This window comes from Lissotriton helveticus, chromosome 8, assembly GCF_964261635.1.
Source record: "Lissotriton helveticus chromosome 8, aLisHel1.1, whole genome shotgun sequence".
NCBI lineage: Eukaryota > Metazoa > Chordata > Amphibia > Caudata > Salamandridae > Lissotriton > Lissotriton helveticus.
Genome location: NC_136069.1, coordinates 1,232,149,214 through 1,232,170,869, shown reverse-complemented (window position 1 = coordinate 1,232,170,869; position 21,656 = coordinate 1,232,149,214).

Here is a 21,656-nt window from a genome sequence, read left to right as displayed (position 1 = left end):
CATTAACACAGCAGGCCACGCTCATGGCTGCATGACTTGAGGATCAGGAGAGACACGTGAGAAAGAACAACATACGGGTCGTGGGGATGCCAGAAGGGGTGGAGGGGGCCGAGTGCGGATCTGTTCCTCAAAGATCTGATAACCAACAAGTTGCATCCCCGATGACTCTCCGAGTTCTTCTCCGTCAAGAGGGCGCATAGGGCACTGATGCTGCCTCCGCGTCCCGGGGACCCAACACGCACAATCATTGCGAGGATATTCAATCACCAGGACGGAGATGCCATACGGCAAGCGGTGAGATTGAAAAGCGACTTGCCATGTGAGAACACCGTGATCCGATTCTTCCCAGCAAGTTCAACGCAAAGAAGGAGTTTTGACCCGATGAAAAAAGAAATGAGAGCAAGGGATATGAAATACTTGATGCTCTCTCCAGCCAGGCTATGTGTGATAGCGAGGGGAAGACATTGCACTTCACAAATCCGGAGGAGGCCCAGGAGTGGCTAGAGGGCTAGTGATTAGCTGGCCGAGATAAAGGCTGTGAACCGAGACATAGAGATGGAGAAGGCAAAGGAGGTGGAGAGATTGTGGCAAGACACGAACAGCAGCCCACATCGCCGGGGCCTTCGGGTCCCCTGCGTGCAGAGGTGGCCCTAGGTTAAGGAGCGGTGAGACCGGGGCGAAGGTAAGACTGGAGAGATTTGATTTGCCCCCCAAGAGCAACTTCGCAACAGGCAAAACACTGGGACACTGAGACTGCCTGACCGGAGCAGTCGGTCGAGATCATCTCCATGAGGCTCATAGAGGCAATTGAACTATAAAGGGTTCAGGGTAAAGGCACAGAACGAAGTAACAGACCTGGGTTCTGCTGAACTGAGCACCCCCCAAGTTATCAGTCAAAACTGTTATGCAATGTCAGGGGTGACAGGCGCCCTGCGGGTTGGAGAGATGGGGTTTTCGCAACCTTAAAAGCAAGGTAGCAGGGTGGGGGTGGGGGGAATGTTGAGGAGGGAAGTTAACAGTTAGGTACGTAATTACTGAGGAATGCAATGGTGAGTGTTAGCCTGCAGTGGTGACCCTACCAAAGGGTATCGATTTAAAACAAATGCTAAAATGGCAAGTGGGAATAATAAATAGTCCCTCGCGTAAGTATGATCCTGGAACGTCAACAGGCTCAATGGCAAATTAAAAAGGCAACCATTTTACAATGAATTAAAAGACATGCACCAGATGTGGTCCTCTTACAGGAGACCCACCTGAAGGGTAACTACTGTAAAGCCTTAGACAGGTATGGTTACACCCTGCTAGCCCATGCTGGATACACCCCAGGGTCCAGGGGTGTGGGAGTAATAGTCAGGAAAGCTGTTCCCTTCACTCAAAGTAAGATATGGATGGACACACTTGGGAGATACACAGTGCTGAGTGGAACGTGGGCGGGGAAGAGACTCAACCTGTGCTCAGTATATGCTCCCCTGGGTCTGAAGACAACCACACTTGAGGAGTTAGGTCCCCTGCTGCTGCATCTAGCGGAGGGCAGACTGGTCATAGGTAGAGACATAAACAACATAGCGCCATCAGGTTTAGATGTGGTGGGTAGGGGTCCCTTAGGGACAACCATCATAAGACAGGCCAGTCAATTAGGGAGATTCCTTGAAGCAATGGGATTGGGCGACATTTGGAGGCACCAACACCCAGCATCAAAGCAGTACACTCATTTATCAGCCGCAACAGGTAGTCTTGCTAGGCTGGACTATCTTATTACACAGGGCCCGGACTTGGTGAAGTTGTGGATGCCACACATGTGGCCTGTGCAGTATCAGATCACTCCCCCATGGAGGCAAGATTATCTGGCCCAGTAAAAGATCACACGCTGCTATTAACCCAGACAATGTGGGTTTGGTCAGCTCATGTGTGACCCTATGGGAGACATTTAAATCAGTCCTCAGTTCAGAGCTCAAGCAAAAATCGGGGCTTTAAAAAAGGAAGAACATCTTAAATGTCTTGCTCTTGAAAAAGATATAATACAATTGGAGGCTCTGGCTCTAGTAACTGACCAAAAGGCAAACTCAAACAGGCAGCGCCTCAAGGTGCGGCAAAAAGAACTCCGGGACATATTGGAAAACAGTGCCAAGATGCAGGCACTGGTCATGCAGCACAAACTCTACGAAGTGGGAAATAAGGTAAACAAGCTGTTGGCCTGGTTAGCTAAGAGAAGACTGAGCGGGGGTGGGATCCTCGGCTAATAGATAAAATGGGATGTAGATATGAGACTGGGGCAGAAATAGCAGAGGAATTCGCCATATATTATGAAGGGATCTATGCATCCCAATCGACACACACAGAAGAGGAATTCTCAACATCATCCTGTCACGACTTACAGAGGAGGACAAGGAGATGCTTGAGGGTGGTCTAACAGTGGAGGAAATAAAATGAGTAACCCGTGCCCTACAATCAAGGAAGGCAAAGGGTCCCAATGGCCTATCTGTTGAGATGTACAAAGGTATGCTGGACGTAACCGCAGAACACACGTTCGAGCAGGCACAACAAAAGGGGGCACTTCCAACTAATCAAAGGGTGGTGGTAATTGCGGTAATATCGAAAGCAGGCAAACCACCATTGGAGTGCGGGTCATATACACCGAAGTCCCTACTCAATTACGCAGTTAAGGTATTGGTTAAACTCCTGTCGATGCGCCTTGCCGGGGTGATCTCCACTCTTATACACCCAGGCCAGTCGGGGTTTATGCTCCACAGGGGTACAAGACTAATCCTCAGCAGGATGTTTGGTATACTCCATTTAATGGGGGAAGACTCAACAGAGCAATATGCTCTCCTGTCCCTAGGCGCCAAACTGGCATTCAACAGTGTGGAGTGGAACTATCTCTTTGCTGTCCTGGAAAGACTAGTTAGGGGCCCCAAATGGATAAAATGGGTCAGACTCCTGCATGAACAGCATATGGCCAGTGTGCGGGTCAATGCCACAGTGTCTCGAGTGTTTGCCCTCCAACGGGGAACCAGACAGGGTTTCCCAGTTATCCCCGATCATTTTCGCGCTTGCCCTTGAGCCGCTGGTGGCATGGGTTCGGCAGGATCCCATGATCTGGGGGATATGGATAGGAGAGGAATGGGAGGACCGAATCTCACTGTATGTGAATGACATTGTCCTTTCGATGAGGAAGCCGAGGCATTCAGTAGATCAAAACTGCAGATCTTCTGTATTTATGGAGAGTATTCACGATACCAAATCAATTGGGAAAAGTCGTTGCTATATCCCCTGTTGGGAGGCACACCAGCCCTTACGTCTAGATGTGATGTAGCTCTTAAAATGAATGGCTTTAAATATCTGGGGATCCATGTAACAAAAGATACTAAAGAATTCTATCAAAAGAATTTGGGCCAACAACTTGACAGATTTGTTGCAGATGGCAAACCCTGCGGACCCTGCCTCTGGCCATGATGGGACAGGCAACCATGTTCAAAATGATGGCTGTCCCCTGACTATTATAAGCCTTACAAAACACGCCCTACGAGGTGCCCCCCTTCTTTTTTCAACGCGTGAACTCTGAGCTTCGGGCATTGTTATGGTGCGGGGCGGCCCCACGCATAGTCCTGAGTACACTTCAAAAAGGGATCTACAATGGTGGCCTAGTGGTGCCTGACATCCGCAGTTACTATTTGGCAGCCCAGTTAGTAACAATAAATGTCCGGATGTTCGACAACAGATTGGATCCAGCATATAGAGTGGATAGACTGGCCATTGGAGGGAAAGGTGCAAGAGCAATTCTGTACACAAAACAAGGGAGTAGGGATCTTCCGAGTCACATAAAAGCAGTGGCCAAAGCGTGGCTAACGGAGATGACACCCCTCTGGGTGGGCGACCATCTGAAAGAAAGAAATATGCTAGAGGGCTTCAACAAGTGGCAGCTACTCGGTTTGGAGACGAGGGGAGACATATGGAGATGAGGGGCCTATATCTCGATCATGGAACTACAACAGGAATACGAACTAGGAAAGGGCAAGTGGTTCAGATACACCAAGCTGGGACATGCCCTGAGGCAATATTTGAGAGAAGGGGAGACACTAGAAGCCACCACACCATTAGAATATAGGATCTTCACAGACCACCTGCGAGTTAAAGCCATTTCTCTATTGTACATACAATAACAAACAATGCCCCAGACCCCATGGGCACATTGAGAATGACCTGGGAACATGGCGTAGGCCCAATGGAAGATTGGGAATGGGTAGAGGTGCTCCAATGCCAGCGAGAAGTAACAATCTGGGCAAGGATCCGCTTGATCCGCATGAAGGTGCCTCATAGGGTGTACTGCCCCAGGTCAGTGTTACAGGGGATGGAGAGATGTGAAAGCATGCAGTGCCACAGGGGCTGTAGACTGGAAGGGACCTTTTACCACCTGATATAGGAATGCCCGGTTCTGCAGAGGTATTGTCAGAGAGTTGCTGTGACAGTGGCTGCCATGGTGGGATTAGAGTTCCAGCTTGCACCTAAATGGTTTCTGCTGATAACCGCAGGAAATGAAAAGTGGCCGAGACATGTGCAGCCTTGGTTAAGATTGGCAACAGTAGTGGCAAAGCGGGACATGGCAAAGGGATAGGGGTGGCCGCTGTCCCGACACTCGAAGAGTAGGAAAATGATCTGGACTGGTATTGGCAGGCTAAGCTCACGATCTATAAGAGTAGGGGGTGCCTCAAAAAGGGAGAGAAAATCTGGGGGGCTTGGCAGACTTACCGAGGCCTATAACGCATGCACTGTGATTTAACAGACCTGTTGCCAGTTATCAATATTGGATATTGTAAATTTCAAGGTATACAAATGAAAAATATAATGTCACTTCAATATATTGAATCCCTGTATGTATAAATCATTATGCACATACCAATCAAAAAGTATTACAAAATATATATTTTCCTTAGGTGTAATACAGTAATGTTCAGTTTCCTACTAGTCAAGGTAAATTGAACACACCTGTATTGCCACTTAAAACAATATTTGTTGTTGTGTTTGGGGGTGTTGTGCTAGTTGTGCCTATAGGTGTGCATTCAATAGTGTGTGTATGTTGTGTGAGTGGCGTGCAAAAAGTAACACAAAAGGACATATCACATTGCCTACATATGGTTCACATGCAAACATGACACATATGTGTATTGACACATTAATAAGTTGTACTTGTCTCCACGCAAAAATTAACCTCACTCTGTCAAGACACTGCCACCAGGACACCACCAGCACAACAGGGAGATCTAATTGAGCTTGGTGCAATTACTGTCAGCAAGCAGAGAAGACCACCACTGAGGCAGGCTTCTCTCTATAGCTGCAACATCTAAATACAGCAGGCGGACCATCGACAGCTTGATGGAGTACTTGGGACCACCACATGACGGCTGTAGTCCCGCCAAGATCTAAATCAGGCCCAAGTCTGTATTTGTACTTGTATTGCCACGTTGGATAAATACAATTTTCCAAAGCTAAATTTAATTGATTTCAAACTCGCAATAATGAAATAATGAATAATATTTCCTGCTATAAACAAATACAGGCATGCTTTTCCTATTTTTCACAAGCAATTGGACGAAACAAAAATGCCTTGTGTGAGCAATACCTGTCAGCTAGTAAACTGCAAGTCAAATCATAAAAATTCAATTGCCTTTTGTGCCCTCTGATCATGGTAATATTTTTCAATACTTACTCAAAATGAATAATATAATGAAAATGGAAAAAATGGGCACAAATACTACATTATTACGAGGACAACTGAATTTGATAAGTAAAGAGGTTCAGTCACATTAGACAACTGATAGTTAACACTGACTGGTGGAACTGATGCTCAGCCTGTGGGTGCAAAAACTCTCAATGCCATAGAGAGCTAGCATAATTCCAGTTCTTCATTATCAGGCAAAAACCATCCTACTATCTACAATTTTCAGGAAATTCCGAAAAAAGAGCAAGACAGACACTGGCCTTTCTTGTTTTGGTATATCTACCCATGAAAGTTTAAATACAAAATAAAGAAATATAATGCACAAGTTTTAACATAGGAGCACAAATGTGGAGTAATTTTGGGTGTTGAGTGAAAGCAAGAGGATGGAAACCTGGCCACCAATCAATGACCTCAAATGGTCCAGCAACACAGTACCATAGCCTGAACTGACAGAGTAAGACTGGTACCCATAAACATGAGTCAGCTTGAGATCCAGAAAATACCCACACTCAATATGGGCACCAAACAAACCATATTTACTCCTTTACATATACCCTGGAATTCAACATGTGCCTCCACTGCCATCGACCTCCCTGAAAATGCTAAAAAGACTAGAATTCTCTGCAACTGGCACAAAACAGCAGTCCGTAGGACTGGTGCATGGCATTTCTCAGTCAACCTTTTGCAAAATACTCTGTAAGTGATGGGTGCTTTGTATAGAGTGAGTGAGCAGCATATGCAGTGCCCCTTGGACATCCACACAGTTATTGCTAGCCAAGAAAATATTTATGCTACAGCAGGTTTTCCTGAATCCTAGGGTCAATTTGCTGCACTCATGTACACATGGTGACTTCAGTCAGACAGGAACATATGTGCTGAAACTGTCAAATGAAACTCACTATTTATTAGCCAATGCTGTGTGATGTAGATCTGTATATACTGAACTGGTATGTTATGTGCCCTTTCTGAAACAACAATGTTATGATGCTAGCAAGAAGAAACTTCAGTCATACTGTGGTTACAGATCACCCTTATGACACTAGGCAGACCATTACATCCTTTATGAAGATTACAGTGCATTATGATTGCTGTTGCCCAATCTCTATAGATGTCAGCCGAACCATTAGAGACTTGTTAGCCCTTATGACACATATATGGATCAATGTGAATAAGTGTAACAAATTACTTCATCCACTTTTCACAACAATGATAATTCTCAGTTGAGTAAACTTGTACTGACTCTCATGACAGTAAACTTGGATTCCTCTGTTCTCGCGACCGTTTTACATGTCTTCCACTCCAGACATGTTAAGGATGGTCATAATTGGTTCTCCTTGCAGCTTGAGGTAGAGCTGAGGTGGAGAATTAACACCAGTTGCCACCCTTTAGTTCTTGTACTTGGCACCTTGCTCAGGTAACTAGAATGTGCAGGTTTAGAACCTGTTTTAAATGTTTTCAGGATCATGTGAATATGTTGATTCAGTACTTATTTTGGCCATTTTCTTCTTCAAAAAGAATGTTTTTCTTTGTGTTTGGTGGGATCTTCAGCATGACATGGCACAGTAGATGGTCATGGCGCCTTATCACAAATTTGAGTTGGACCTCCCATTCAGGATCTATAAACTTGTACTTCTTTTCCCTGCCTGTGTCCATGATGAAAATGTTTGGCAGGTTTCTGCTTGTGATGCCTGAGTAATATCAGAGGATGTCAATGAACTCTGTTTGTCTTGTTTCAAGGAGATTTCTTCAACCAAAATGAATGTCTGCACACTCCCACATAGAAAGGAGTTGTTGAAGTTCTTGTGGGGTGTCCTCAGCTCCTTTTGAGTGTTTCTCTGGCTGTTTCTTTTCTCTAAGAATTCATTTCCACACTTTAGGAACTTCTAATGCCTGAAAATGGCCACTTCTTGACGTTCTGTGGTTGTGCTATTCATCAGGTGAGGTATTTAGCACTTGTGCTAAATAACACAATCAGACCGTGATTTACAAGATGAAGCATTATTTATTGCCCTGATAAATAATGATACCACAGGTTACATTAATTATTAAGTGCAATAAATACCATCTATTAGAAGTTATTTAGGGAATAGCAAGAGCATTTGTGTTTAATGCTCCAAAATCCGCATGGTCCTGTTCACATTTCTCCTGTTACATTTTGGCAGGTTTGATCTGCCAACATTTAACAAAGCTTAAGGTATTTAAGGCATTGCTTAATTATTGGATGCATTAAATACCTTTTAAATCCAAATTCTGACGCATGCCTAAACAGGTATTTATGGATGGGTCGGAATATAACAAGCTACTCAAAATCAGGCCCTATGTATTTACCACATGTGCTAAATAGCTCAAATTCAGTATTTAACATATGTACTAAATAACTAAAAACTCATAATTAGTTTTATTTAACGTATGTTATTTACAGAATACTGTGTTATCGGTATTCACCCTATGTGCAAGTTTGGTGGTATTTACCACCAAACTCACAATCAAGGCCTAGTCTTTCCAATTTGTTGAACAATGGATGCATGTTTAGAGCATCCTGTGCCTACTATTTTCTTAATCTGGTAACTTTTATAGTTTTTATTTTTTACTATACTGCCTTAATTTCTTCGGAGTTTACCATTATCTCCGCATGTATAGCATGCTGATGTCAACCCCTGATTTAAGAGTAACTTCTCAAAGGCACGCTCATAGTCTCCTGTCTATTGTTTTGGCACATAACAATTCAGGTTCAATCATCTGGCACTCGAACAAGGGTATCGTTCTTTCAGGCTTCTTTATTTATTTAATAGTTTACATCAACGCGTTTCGGGAGTCAGGCTCCCTTGATCACGATGTTTTTGCCGCCATTGCGAACTGGTAAAAATACACAATAAAAGTAGCAGACAGTGTAAAAAGACATTCAAATCTTAGTCAAGCCGTCTCCTAGTGCGGTGGACATTTTAACACTTGCAAAGAGAAAAGGCATTGTTCAGCAATAAAAGGACAATTCATGTTACGGCAAACGCCAATAACGGAGTGTAAAAAGCCTGTTATCCCATTTTCTACCGTTTCAAAGCAAATGGATAAGAAAACAATGTCAATAAAGCGCAAGTGCATTTTAAAATCAGTTCCATTTGCTCAAACAATAAACATATATATGGGCAAGTGCCCGTAAACCAAAACAAAAGGGGAAAGCATTCGTAGGATTTATTTACAATTCCTTATCACATGCTAAACAACTAATGTTTTCAATTAATCGCAGTCATTAAACCTTAGACAGCTGACAAAAAATTATACCACGTGGCTTTGTCTATATAACTGACTATTCTAATCAAAATGGAAAAAGTTTCTTAATAATGCAATTTTACTAAAACATCCTTATTATTTTCATAAAGTGCTAGTGCCTATTTGTAAACAATAATACTCTCTTACTGTAAACAGTTACTATTTACAATGCACAAAGACAAAAATAAAGGGCTGGTGCTTGGATACGCTACATTTCTGCTGTAAACTATCCACTCCTATTGTACGTCAGGATAAAGTATCACATAGATAAAGTGTTAGTGTTTAAATGTAAACAGTAATACACTATATTATTTCTGTAAACAATCCACTCCTATTGCACATAAAAATAAAGTGTCAGTGCATAAATAGTTAATAAAAAGCATTATCCATTCCATTCTTTTTCTTCAATGCCACTTCGATTTCACACATTATACTACCGCTCATGTATTTAAAAGAAAAAAGATATAAAGGTTTTTTTCAATTAAAAACACTAACAATTCATAGTTTCGATGTGCAGTTTCGATTTGCTCAAGGCTGTTCTCCTATTTCTTAAATTAAACGTATGATCAGTTCAGACAAGTGTGAAGATCCTCATCTACATTTAGAACCTGTGACTCTTTGCAAATAAATTTTAAAATAAAGTAAGTCTCCAACCTCCTTAACTCTCCCTTCCTATCACCTCCTCTCTTTTTCTTCGGGACCTCTGCAATGCAAGTATATTGTAGGCCTGCAGGGTTACTTTGGTGGTGTGACTCAAAATGCCGTGCTACAGGGTAGGATCTGTCCTGATTCACAATTGCACGTCTGTGCTGCAGGATTCGCTGGTGCACGGGTAAAATGGTGCTACCAATATATATCTTAGGGCATGGGCATTGCAGAAAATATACTACATATTCACTTCTACAATTTATAGCACTCCTGATGGTGACTGTCTTATTAAAAGATGTTTTAAAATTTGTACGATTCTTTCCATGTTGACAAGCTTTACATTTAAAACATCTTTTAAAACCAGGTTTCGGTTTCAGCCAATCGGTGTTACTTTTCTTTTTTTCTGTGAACTCACTTTTTACAACTAGATCTTTTAGAGATTTAGATTTTCTATATGTAATTTCGGGATTCCTTTTCACCTTCAAACCTAGCACTGGATCCTTCCGTATAAGATACCAGTGTTTGCTTAGAATTGATCTTATTTCTTTATGTTTAGTGTTGAAAGTGGTTATGAATCTCAAATTAACTTGATCTTTCTGTAGTTTACCTAAACTCTTTTGTTTCTGAGTTCTAGAAGGTTCAAATAATATATTCTGTCTCACCAACTTTTTTGCCTTGCTAGATGCTCCCTTTAGAATAGTGTCCTTGTACCCTCTTTGAATAAACCTCTGGGTCATTTCTGTCTCAATCTTATCATATTCCTCGTCACTACTGCATGTACACCTGGCTCTGTAGTATTCTCCAAACGGAATACTTCTTATGAGAGCTGTTGGATGGGCGCTTTCAGCGAGTAAGATTGAGTTACCTGCAGTTGTTTTCCGGAACACGGTAGTTTCTAATCTGCTGTCAATGGGAGTAATCCTGATATCGAGGAAATCAATTGTTTTCTTGCTTGAATGTCCTACAAATTCTAAATTGAGGGAATTCTGATTTAAATCCTCAATGAATAGGCCGATTGATGTATCCGTGCCCTGCCACAGCACGAAGACATAATCGATATATCTGACCCATAATAGAACATGTTCCGTCCAATGGTCGAGGGGACCACCCCTGAGCACCCGTTCCTCCCACCAGCCGAGATGTAAATTGGCATAACTGGGGGCAAAACAGGTGCCCATCGCGGTCCCCCGTTCCTGCAGGTAAAGGTCATAACCAAAGAGAAAAATGTTTTTGGTTAAACACCACTCCATGATTTCAAGAATCATTCTTTTCTGGGAAGCAAGGCGTGCTGGTCTCCTATTCAGGTAGTGCTCACATGCCCTTAAACCATCTACAAGCATTATGCTGGTGTACAAGGTTGAAATGTCCAGCGTTAAAAGGACCATAGTTGCAGCATCCCAACATATATCATATATACATTTAAAAAAATCAGTTGAATCCTTTAAACATGAAGGGAGCGTTCTAACAATAGGGTTCAAAAAGTAATCTATATAGCGTGAAGCATTCTCAAAAAGACTACCACACGATGAGATAATAGGTCTCCCTGGTGGACTAGAGGGGTTTTTGTGTATTTTTGGTAACATATAGAAGACTGGAACCATAGGATTATCTTGTTTGATGAACTTGTGCTCATCCCAGCTAAGCAATCCATTTTCTTTCCAATGGTCCAGTCTTCCAAAAAATTCCACAATCACGTTCTCATATTCTTTGGGACTTATTTTACTGTAGCAACTACAGTCATGCAGTTGACTCAGTGCCTCTTTTTTACATTGCTCTCTGCCCCAAAGAACCACATTACCTCCTTTATCAGAAGGTTTAATTAAGAGTCCGTCTTCCATCTGTAATTTTTTCACTGTCTTGTGATAAAGTGCTTTTTTAGGATTAATTTTGATATTTCCTTTGATTTTCCTGAAAATACAGATTTTTTAAGTCTCTCGTTATATTTTCCCCAAACAGGTCCACATTGTCTTTTATAGTCTGTGGGAGAAACTTTGAAGGAGCCCTGAACGGTGTATGATCGTTCGCTTGTAAAGTATTCTCTTCTTCAATAATGTCATCTCTCTCCAATTGAAAGGTATCATCCATTAATGTTATCATATCCGTCATGGCCGGTATATCATTGACACTTAAGAAGGCAGTAGGGGTATCCGACACAGTTTCAACTTCAGACTCCTGGATGTTTTTCCGTCCCGCATGTAATTTTGTCAATTTAAATTTCCTGATGTAACGATAAAGGTCCATTCTGCTGTTTGGATAGTTAAAATCATTTGTATCACAGTAAGAAAGGCCTTACTTCAAGATTGTCTCATCATCTTTGGTCAACGTCACGGAACTCAAATTAATAATCGTAGTGTCTTTAACGATTTCTTCTTTGTCGTCTTTTCCTCTGCCCCTTCCCCATCCTCTTCCCTTTCCCATACGATGGTCGGACTGTTGTTCCAAGATCATAAAACGGATTTCATCTGTGACAGGTAGCCGTATATCATTTGGTCCTTTCCGGCTTCCATCATCTGATTCCTGTTCGGAGCCGGTATCTGAACTCACGTCACTCGGTATGGCTGTTTGTTGGGCTGTTTGACCACTAAAGATTTTCTGGCACCTAGCCATATCAAATTTCTTGGCTAAGGTGTAAATGCGTCCTGACTCATAATCAATGCGGTCTCTTATGAATTTAGTGGACTTTCTATCCTTGATGCGCTTCTCATATTTCTCTAATTTGATTTTCAAATCAGTTTTAAATTTGCCCATTCGGGTTTTCTCCTCATGGTTATCCAGGGTCTCATTAAGCTCTTTCAACTTCTCCACCACCTCTAACCGTTCTTTTTCGGCAAACTTAAGGAGTATCCGCATCATGTTTTTCGAACTAGCCGCACTATTGTCAGCCCACTCTCCGAGCATTTCCACATCTGGGTTCTCTGAGGAGGGTGAAATCATAATTCTAAGTCCGCGTGGGACACGTCCCACTTCCAAGTACCGGCGTAATGAAGCTACCTCCCACCATCGTGAGATTTCTCTCTTCTTGTACTTTTCATAATTTTGCAGATATTTATTTAAATCCGGGTTTGCAGCAGGGGCAGCCGCCCCTCCTTTCTTTATAACAGGTTGTGCTGAGTCTTCAAATAATTTCACAGCCTTGAGCTCTCTTGCTGCACATTCTTCGTCACTCATAGTTCAGCCCTTAGATACCCTCCAGGTATTTCCTCCCAAATACTTCCCACTTTGTTAAAAGCGGTTGGATTGGCACTCCGTCCTGAGGCTCAATTGGAAAAAAACTACCGTTCCCAGCTCCCGACTTCCCAAATGCAGTGACCCGTAATTAGTGTGGGTAAATGTTGAATCGGGTTCACTTACCAAAGCTCTAGGATCCTCCGACCCCCGGGTTGCAGCAGTTAGCCACAACTCTGCTCACGCCACTCACGCTGGGTATGCAGTTCCGTTGGGTAGTTGAGGGGGGCGTGCCTGTCTCCTGTTGCTTTTCACAGTTCGGCGATTTACATTGGCGTGCTACCAAAGCGCTGGCGGTGCCGGTTCTGCGACGATCAGCCACGTCGCTCTCTATTCAAATAGGATATCCATTTCACAACAAAAGGAAATCATCCGGCACTCGAACAAGGGTATCATTGTTTCAGGCTTCTTTATTTATTTAAGAGTTTACATCAACGTGTTTCGGGAGTCAGGCTCCCTTGATCACGATGTTTTTGCCGCCATTACGGACTGGTAAAAATACACAAGAAAGGTAGCATATATATATATTTATTTATTTATTTATTTATATATTCACCAGGCTTCTCCAATTCTACAAAGAAGATCAAGCCACACCGACCAGGTACTTTTCAATTGAATTTATTTTCTGGGCAAAAAAAATGGGATGCGTTTCGAGCGCACAGGCTCTTGGTCACATATTATATATATATATATATATATATATATATATATATATATATATATATATATATATTCACTGAAAAAAATAGGTTTCAGCCCCGTTATAGTTAGGAATTAGCATTTAAAAAACCTTAGAAATTCACAAAAAAAAACATAGGTTTCAGCCACGTTATAGTTAGGAATTATCATTTAAAAAAACCTTAGAAATTCACTGAAAGAACCATAGGTTTCACACATGTTATAGTTAGCTGGACATTTCACTCATACAAAACCATTGAAATTCCCCTGTATAGTTAGTTCAGCTAACTATAACTCGCGCGCCCGCAATGCACTGCTGATGACGTCACATATTACATCACTCATGACATGGTCAGTGACATCACTGATGACATCACTGATGACATCTCAAATGTCATCACTGATGACATCATCCAGTGAATGTGTGTGGTTCTGAAAAATAAATATTTTTTATGTATGTGTATCTAAAGATCGATGGAACAATAAATGGGTAAATAAGTGTCTAAATGGATGGTTTTTTTGTAAAATTGATTGTATAACTGACTTATTAAGTGTATCTTAGTGAATACAAGTATTAGCGAGTAATTTTTAAATATTTAAATATCTGTATCAGTGTCTCACCTTGTGTATAGGTGGCTGCATGGGTTGGTGAGTAGCTACATGAGTGTGTATATTGGTTATTAGTTGTTTTTTTGAGTATCAGTATGAGTGTCTTATGGTTCGGTAGGGACTATTACTTAGCGCATAGATGCATGAATGAGTGACTCACTGTTTGTATGTGTTTTGAAGGCAGCATGTGTGTAGGCCTGAATGGGTTGATGGGTGTGTGTATGGGTGTGTTAGTGAGAGAATGACTGTCTCAATAGTATCTTTATGAGTAACTACATATGTTTTAAACTAGTATATGTGAGTATTGATGTATATAAGTAAGGATATATGAGAGTGAGAGATTGGAAGAGTTCCTGTATAAATAAGTATGTGTTTCTATAAGTGATTGTTTAGGGGAGTAATTATGTGTATGTTTCTGTAGAAGTAAGTGTAGTGGTGTGTGTATAGCTGTTTATGCAAGTAAATGGATATTTGATAGTTTATTTGCATGTGTGAGTATGTGTGTGAGTAACTCTATGGATGGGTATCGGTGTGTAACAGGATGTATAGGTGTATGAGTGCCTATGATGAGTGAGTACATGTATGAGTGACTCTATAGAACTGTTGGTGAATGAGTGGATGTGTATGTAGATGTTGCAATTATTGAATAGGTGGTTGTAACTGGTATTGGTATCTCCATTTAAAAAAAAAAATTAGTTTCTATTTTTGAATCTGTGTATCAAAGGTTATATTAGGGTGAAAGGAGGTCTGCCACTCTTTCACAAGGATGATGTCATCAGTGATGTCATTTGAGATGTCATCAGTGACGTCATTAGTGATGTCACTGACCATGTCATGAGTGATGTAATATGTGATGTCATCAGCAGTGCATTGCGGGCGCGCGAGTATAACGGGGGAATTTCAATGTTTTGTATGAATGAGATGTCCAGCTAACTGTAACATGTGTGAAACCTATGTTTTTTCAGTGAATTTCTAAAGTTTTTTAAATGCTAATTCTTAACTATAACGTGGCTGAAACCTATGTTTTTTTCAGGGAATTTCTAAGGTTTTTTAAATGCTAATTCCTAACTATAACGTGGCTGAAACCTATGGTTTTTTAAGTGAATTTCAAATGTTTTGTAAATGATAATTTTTAAATGTATTAATTGGTATATTTTGTTTATACTGATTTACTACATTGTTTTAAAGTATTTATTTTTAGATATTTTATTTTTTAAATTACATTACATATTTTTAATATAAATTGAAATAAAAAAAAAAATATTGAAATTGTAATATTTGTTTTTTTTATTTAATACATTTTTTAATTTATATATATTTTATATAGCAGACAATGATATCCTAAGGAAGGAAATTGAAGTTACTGTAAGTATGGTTAGAATTACTTTTCAGGATCAGTAGTGGGCTGAAAATGCAGCACTGAGGTATCTCCTGATAACAAGTGAGTAAATCGGAATTCGTAGTTCGGCTGATTTTAGAGGAATTTTTTAAAGTTCCAAAACTCCACACTTGGAAGAATTTCCAAGTGAAACCAGTCAATGTTAGCCTATGGAAGGAAATTCAAGTTACTGTAAGTATGGTTAGAATTATTTTCAGGATCAGTAGTGGGCGGAAAGATGCAGCACTAAGGTCTCTCCTGATAACAGGTGAGTAAATCGGAATTCGTAGTTCGGCTGATTTTAGAGGAATTTTTTAAAGTTCCGAAACTCCACACTTGGAAGAATTTCCAAGTGAAACCAGTCAATGTTAGCCTATGGAAGGAAATTCAAGTTACTGTAAGTATGGTTAGAATTATTTTCAGGATCAGTAGTGGGCTGAAAGATGCAGCACTGAGGTCTCTCCTGATAACAGGTGAGTAAATCGGAATTCATAGTTGGGCTGATTTTAGAGGAATATTTTGCTTAATAGTGAAGGAAGGGGGCGCGTCTGAGGTGACATGTGTGCAAACACGCCCTGTGGCGCGTTTTAAGTTGGAGAATAAATTCGTCTTCAATCCTGAGGTCCCCTGTGGGCCAACTAGTCCACCAGGTACCTCGAGTATGCGCCAGGGAGCTGCGTTGTAGAGAGGTGTTCAGAGGCCATGCCCCCTTTTTACAACACTATTCAACACAGCTCCGTGGCACTTACTGAAGGTACCTATTGGGCTAGTTGGCCCCTAGGGGACCTCTGGATTGAAGAGGAATTAATTCTCCAACTTAAAACGCGCCACAGGGCATGTTTGCACACATATCACCTCAAGCTCTGCCCCCTACCTACACCACTGTGCAAACGTGCCACGTAGCGTGGTCTAAGTTGGGGTATTAAGTCCCGTTGCATACTGGGGGTCCCTGGAGGCCAACTAGCCCACCAGGTACCTCCAGTATGCGCCAGGGGGCTGCATGACAGAGAGGTGTAAAAAGGGGCGTGGCCTCATTACACCTCTCTGTAACGCAGCCCCCTGGCACGTTTCCAGAGGGGGAACTAAATCCCCTTGAATACTGGGGGTCCCTGAGGGCCAACTAGCCCACCAGGAACCTCCAGTATGCGCCAGGGAGCTGTGTTGCAGAGAAGTGTAAAAAGGGGCGTGGCCTCATTACACCTCCCTGCAACACAGCCCCCTGGCACGTTTCCAGGGGAGGAACTAAATCCCCTTGAATACTGGGGGTCCCTGGGGGCCAACTAGCCCATCAGGAACCTCCAGTATGCGCCAGGGAGCTGCGTTGCAGAGAGGTGTAATGAGGTCTAACCCCTTTTTACACCTCTCTGCAACGCAGTCCCCTGGCGCATGCTGGAGGTACCTGGTGGGCTACTTGGCCCCCAGGGACCCCCGCTATTCAAGGGGAATTACTTCCCCCTCTGCAAACGTGCCAGGGGGTGCGTTTTCAGAGTGGTGCAGGGAGGGGGTGTGGCCTCCTCCCCATCCCAGATTTTTTTTTGTTTTTAAGAAGAGGGGCTGTGTAGCCCCCCTTCTTTTTCATTTTTTTGGGCCCTGGGGACCCCATCCCCCAGGGCCTGATCCTCAAAAATTAATCTATTTTTTTTTAACAGGAAGGGGGCCGCGTGGCCCCCCTCCCGTGGTTAATCCAGGCCCCGGGAACCCCATCCCCCGGGGCATGCCACTTTATAAAAAATAATAACAATGAGGGGGGCTGCAGCCCCCTCCTCAGGTCACTTAAGGTCCCGGTGATCCAATTTCCCGGGGCCGGCCTGCATCCTTTTTTTAAAAATAAAAAATGTATTATTTGGTGAGGGGGGCCGCGTGGGGACCCCATGCCTCGGGATCTGGCCCTCCTCGTTGGGGGCTGTGGGCGGGTCCACAGTCCCTGCCGGTTCCCTGCATCCTGCGGGAACCGGCATTGCTTTTCTGCTTGGGGAGCAGCTAACATGCTCCCCATGCAGAAAAGCAATCCACTTTGTTTTTTGAACGAGAGAGCAGGTTTCCTGCTCTCTCTTTCAAAAAGCAAAGCATTTTGCACTAGCAGGGTGGGAGCCACAAGGCTCCCGCCCTGCCAATCCAAACAGCAGTGTCCCGGGAGTGGGCACCCCAGGACACTGCAGGAGCTGGCCCTGGGGGTGGCGGTCCCCAGGGCCTCTACAAGGCTCCAAGAGGGGGGCATGCGGCCCCTCTTCAACATAGCCCCAGGGGTGGTGGTCCCCGGGGCTGGGGCACCTCAGAGCCCCCCCAACCCATTTTAAAATAGCCCCGGGGGTGGCGGTCCCCGGGGCTGGGGGGTCCTCAAGCCTAAGCAGGCCTAGGGGGTCAGGGTGTTTCTACCCTGCCTCCTTTTCGTGTTTTTTGCATTTCTTTTTCTATTTTCTTGTGCCTCGGTTCTACAGAAGATTCGACAACCGGCGCCAAAGTTATTCCAAATAGAATGTTGCGGATTTCCTATGGAAACTAGGTCCTAACTATAACTACCTAATGGCGACTGCCAGTAGGTAATATATATATATATGTATATATATATATATATCCAGTCTAAAAAGGCAGCCCCAACGCTCTAAATGACCAAGCAAGTCAATGACGTCTCCTCTTCCTGCTTCAGCACCCTCCGCATGCTCCGCAAGATCTACGCATGGATCCCGACAGATACAAAAAAGACAGTTACCCAGGCCCTTGTCAGCAGCAGACTTGACTATGGAAATGCCCTCCACGCGGGAGCCCCGACCAAGCTCATCAAACGACTACAACGCATCCAAAACGCCTCGGCACGACTGACCCTCGACGTACCACGCCACGGCCACATCACCCCCACCTGAGAAACCTGCACTGGCTCCCCGTCAACAAGCGGATATCCTTCAAGCTCCTCACCCACGCACACAAGGCACTCCACAAGACCGGCCCAGCCTACCTCAACAGACAGCTCTCCTTCTACATCCTCAACCGCCAGCTACGCTCTGCTGACCTCTCATTCACCACCATCCTGCGCATCCGTAGAACAACCACCGGTGGGAGATCCTTCTCCCACCTCGCCGCCAAGACACGGAACTCCCTCCCACTGAGCCTACGACAGACCCAAGACCTGCTGACCTTCAGGTGGATACTAAAGACCTGGCTGTTCGATCAGTAGCACCTCCCCCCAGTGCCTTGAGACCCTCGCGGGTATGTAGTGCACTTTACAAATGATTGATTGTTTGATTGATTGAAAGACCACCAGCAGGTAAATGTTCCGTCTTTTATTATTGAAAGCTCACAATCAGGCAACAGCGTCGGACAAACATCCATCGTGTAGCACGTTTCAGGAAAAGTCATTCCTTTCATCAGTGGCGTTCATATGCTAATCAGAGACAGCATGTTCCATGCGCTTTACTAAGTCATTTTCCAAGAGTTTGCCTCAGTGGACGATGCCAATCTCTTAGCCGTATGGTTCCTGTAGTGCTTGAAACAAATGAAACTTCAGTGAGTCTGTTTTTAACATGTAAATACAGTTTTTACCCCCAGTGGGTTGGTGCAGGCTAGCGTTCGTATGCCTGGCACGTTTCTTAGCTTTCATCTGGAAACTGCTGCCCGCTGCACGCAGACACCAACCTGACACCTGCACGGGCCCGCAAATCAGCCGTGGGCCTCCTTCCGTGGCTGGGCTCAGCGCTAACATCAGCGAAACGCGTCAGGTGGCAGTCTCATGCTAGCAGTAACTGGGCTCAGCCGCTAACATCCAGTCAAAAAGGTAGTCCCAAAGGAAAAAGACCTCTAGCAGGTAAATGTTCTGTCTTTTATTGTTGAAAGCTCACAATCAGGCAACAGCGTTGGACAAACATCCATCGTGTAGCAAGGTCAGACGTGTTTCAGGAAAAGGTATTCCTTTGATCAGTGGCATGCATATGCTAATCAGAGACAGCGTTGACTAGCGCTCGTATGCCTGCCACGTTTCTTAGCTTTCATCTGGAAACTGCTGCCTGCTGCACGCAGACACCATCCTAGGCCAACTAGCCCACCAGGTACCGCCAGTAAGCGCCAGAGGTGGTCCAGGCCACGCCCCTTTTTACACCTCTCTGCAAAACAGCTTTGTGGCGCTTACTGGAGGTACCTGGTGGGCTAGTTGGACCCCAGGGACCCTCAGGATTCAAGGGGACTTTGTCCCCCAATTTAAAACACGCCATGGGGTGCGTTTACACAGTGGGGAAGGGAGGGGGCGGGCCTGAGGTAACATGTGTGCAAACACGCCCTGTGGCATCTTTTAAATTGGGGAATTAATTCCCTTCAATCCTGAGGACCCCTGGGGTCCAACTAGCCCACCAGGTGCCTCCAGTAAGCGTCACAGGCCTGCGTTGCAAAGAGGTGGTCCAGGCCATGCCTCTTTTTACACCTCTCTGCAACGCAGCTCTGTGGTGCTTACTAAAGGTACCTCGCGGGCTAGTTGGACCCCAGGGACCCTCAGGATTCAAGGGGACTTCATCCCCCAACTTAAAATGCGCCACGGGGGGCGTTTGCACAGTGGTGAAGGGAGGGGGTGGGACCTGAGGTGACATGTCTGCAAACACGCCCTGTGGAGTGATTTAAGTTGGGGAATCTATTCTCCTTCAATCCTGAGGGTTCCTGGGGGCCAACTAGCCCACCAGGTACCTTCAGTAAGTGCCAAAGGGCTGCGTTGCGGAGAGGTGGTCCAGGCCACTCCCCTTTTTATACCTCTTTGCAACGCAGCTCTGTGGCACTTACTGGAGGTACCTGGTGGGCTCCTTGGACCCCAGGGACCCTCAGAATACAAGGGGACTTTATCCCCTAACTTATAAGTCGCCACGGGCGCGTTTGCACAATGGTGAAGGGAGGGAGTGGGGCCTGTGGTGACATGTGTGCAAACATGCCCTGTGATGCCTTTTAGATTGAGGAATTAATTCCCTTTCAATCCTGAGGACCCCTGGGGGCCAACTAGCCCACCAGGTGCTTCCAGTAAGTGCCATTGCGCTGCGTTGCAGAGATGTGGTCCAGGTCACACTCCTTTTTACACCTCTCTGCAATGGAGCTCTGTGGCGCTTACTGGAGGTACCTGGTGAGCTAGTTGTACCCTAGGGACCATAGGGACCCACAGGATTCAAGGGAACTTAATCCCCCTACTTACAATGTGCCAGGGGGCACATTTGCAGAGTGGTGGAGAAAGGGGGCATGGTCTTTGTCTATCTCTCACCAATACCACTGCATGGGGCTTACTGGAGGTAAAAGGTAGGCTAGTTGGCCCCTAAAGGACCACCAGCAGTGAAGGGGACTTCAATCCCCATCCAAGAGCGCACCAGGAAGCGCGTTTGTAGAGTTGTGGGCAAAGTGGATGTGGCCTGATACGAGTACTTACCAGTGCTGCTGTGTGGGACTGACTGGAGGTAATTTATTTATTAGTTTATATAGCGCTAGAATCGAATATAATAGTTTGGGAAGTTGGCCCCCAAGGATGTCCTTGGGTGCCAACTACCCCTCTTGTTACCTCCAGTAAGTCCCACACAGAAGGATTGCTAAGACGTCTTCGGTGGCCATGGCCCCCTTTCTCTACCATTCTGCAAACGTGCCTCGTGGCAGACTACTGGATGGGGGATGAAGTCCTGAGTGAGTTTGGGGGCCAAGAATCCCCCCTGGTACCTCCTGAAAGTCCTATGCAGCAGAATTCCTGAGCGTTGGTTGGACGCCCACACCATTTCTCCACCACTCTGCAAACGCGACTACTAGTTAAAGTAGCATATTTCTGCCCTCTGACTTAGAGGTAGTTTTAATCCCCCTGCCCTATTATGTACTAGGGCCTTACAGATGAGGTCATGCTAATCACAAGGGTTCCCCAACGCATAGTGTTTCCTAGTGTATGTAGGTGTTTTCACTGTATTCTAAGTGCTTTTAAGCATAGCACTGGCTCTAGGTCTGGTTAGTCAGAGTCAGCTTCCACCAGTACCCGTCTAAAAAAAGTTGTGGGCACAGGATGATTTTGCAACAAGGACTCTTTCTGCTCCTCTGTTGGTTCTTTCTGCACATGTCTTGCTTCTTCCTGTACTTTTCTTTATCTTTGTGGTCTTCTGTTGCTTCTTTCTGCATTTCTTTTCCTTCTTCCTGTGCTTT